Genomic DNA, 2,500 nt, shown 5'->3' on the forward strand with positions numbered 1-2,500 from the left:
GTCCTTAGGGATTAATATAGGTGGACCCTTTCGGAGGAGGAGGAGGAGGAGGAGGAGGAGGAGGAGGAGGAGGAGGAGGAGGAGGAGGAGGAGGAGGAAAGGTGATAGGTAGTGAGAGGAGTACGTATTTGAGGGTAGGGAAATGAGAGGGAGGCGAGAGGGAGATGAGGTGGAGATGAGGGGAGGAGGAGGGTTGGGAAGGTCAGAGGTAGTGGTTAATTTCCCCCCACAACCACCAGCACCACCTTCCCCCCACTTCCCTCGACCTCTGTTACCACCTCCCAGTAAATTTGCAGTGACAGTTTTCCCCGCTATCTTCAAAATCATCGCGGCACTGCTATAATTAGAGAGGCTGTCATCACTGCTCTTGTTGTCATTGTTGCTGCTGATGCTTGTTGTTGTTATTGTTATTATTATTATTATTATTGTTGTTGTTGTTGTTGTTGTAATCATCGTAATCTCTATAATCAGTTACCTCCATCCATCACCATCACCATTATCTCTGTCTCCTTCTCCTCCTCCTCCTCCTCCTCCTCCTCCTCCTCTAATCTCAGTCTGCTTTCCTCCTCTTTCTTCTTTAGTTTGTTATAGTTATTCATTTATTTATTTTCTCTTTTCTATTCATCTTTCTCCTCTTCCATTACATCTCTTTACTCCTCACATTCACCACCACCACCACCTCCTCCTTCTTCGCCCACCCCTCGCCCACGCCAAGTCTCCTCTCACTCATGCCAACACTCTCCCAGACACTCTTCCAGCACACTCTCCCAAGAACAATGGTATTGGTTAAAGGCATACAATATAATGACGAAATATTCAAACTCGCCTGCTCATTGGTGGAGCTTCCCCCGCCATGTGTGACGTCATGACCACCAACACCTCCCATTGGTCCGTCACTTTCATGGGTAGAGTGACGTGGATTGGTCAGAACTAGGCAGAAAATAAGATATAAAAAAATAGGGGAATAATAAGGAAATAATAGGGGTTTTATTGAGAAAATCGGTTATTAGTGCTTTCCTTAGCAAAAATATCCCATGTAAATGAAAACCCACTGAAAACCCAAAGGCGGAGTGGCTATGACGTGGGTGGGCTGTGGGCGGGGTGTGGGTGTGAGTGGGCGTGGCTACACGTGTATAAGAGTCCGCAAGGAAACTACACGGCCAGACCCAACTCCTGCCATCACCGCACAGGCAACACCAACCACCTCTCTATCCATCTGTCTCTGCCCACCAGCCACCTAGCCAGCAAGCCAGCCAGCCAGCCACCACCAGCCCGTCTGTCTGTACGCCTGTCTGTCCCCATCATCACTTGCCCCGCCCAGCCGCTCTCACAGACTCTCACATTCACCCCAGCATCCACGCCGTCAGGTCCTCCTCTCCCCGCGCTCCTCGAGTTCACCACGCCTGACTCTCAACGCGGCAGCGACAACACTCAACTTCTGTAAGGTGAGGCGGCCAGCGCGGGACAGGTTAGGCTGCTGTCAGGGGGAAAGGAAGCAGAAATTCTCTCGTGTTTGCAATCCTCTCGTGTTTGCAGTCTTTTAGCTTTGCGGACTTAGAATACTCCTATCATTAACACTGAAGGACAGGTTAGGTTGCTGTGCTGGGGAAGGAAGCAGGAATCCTCTCACGTTTGCAGTCTTTGGTGTTCTTTGCAATCTTTTTAGCTTCGTAGACTTTCAATACTCGCGTCATTAACACTGATGCAAGTACTTAAGATTCATTAGATGGGAGAAAGGGGAGTAGGGAATGATTGTAAGTCTTATATGTTCTTTCTCGTCATCTTAGCTTTGTGGAGTTTGAATACTCATGCCATTAACACGAGTACTAAGGATTCAATGGATAGGAGGAACGGGAACATGGGAGGATTGTAAGTAACTTTCTAGTCATCTTAACTTTGTGGACTTGGAATACTCATGTCATTGGAATTGATACTCCACATAACACGTCCATGAGTCAAGCATCACTACTTGGTGGAGCGAAGCAGGATTTCTCTCGCGTTTCAATTTTAAGGTGTCTTTCTTTAGTCTCTCCAGCATTGTGGGGATAGAATACTCGCAAGATTTATAGTTATATGAGCACTAACTTCTTAACAGTTCATAAAATTAATACAGACATGAGTAATAAAATTTAATGCTTGTAACAGTTTCAAAATAAACGAATTCTAACATTTCCAAGGATTGAAGAGTGATTTTTTCAGTTCCCAAGGGTAAGTTAGTAGCTGGAATGCACCTTTCACCACGTAAGAGGTCAAGAGTGAGGAGCTTCTTAAGAGAGAAGGAGGGAAAGTTGCTTATAATCTTTACGAAGCTTAAGAGATATTTTTGATTCCTTATGGTTCTGTGTCCTCTGAAAATTTTGGCTCCTTGCCCAACACTGCACGAGGAGCAACAAATAATGTCTTCCTTCTCTCCTCTTCTTCTTCTTCCTCCTTCTCTTGCTCCTTCATCTATTTTTGGGACTGAGCTTAGATTTATTTATTTTTTGGACGTGTGAATATT

At 45.8% G+C, this 2,500-nt stretch overlaps 1 protein-coding gene across 1 annotated transcript in view; it reads left to right on the forward strand.

Moving 5' to 3' along the window:
- The first annotated feature begins 1,153 nt into the window (after positions 1-1,153).
- The window catches only part of LOC123506299, a 30,356-nt gene continuing 29,009 nt past the window's right edge, over positions 1,154-2,500 (forward strand). Inside the window, exon 1 of the mRNA XM_045258264.1 lies at positions 1,154-1,445. The gene's annotated coding sequence lies outside the window, so the exon portion shown is untranslated. The remainder of the gene's footprint in view (positions 1,446-2,500) is intronic.

The sequence above is a fragment of the Portunus trituberculatus genome, chromosome 19, assembly GCF_017591435.1.
Source record: "Portunus trituberculatus isolate SZX2019 chromosome 19, ASM1759143v1, whole genome shotgun sequence".
NCBI lineage: Eukaryota > Metazoa > Arthropoda > Malacostraca > Decapoda > Portunidae > Portunus > Portunus trituberculatus.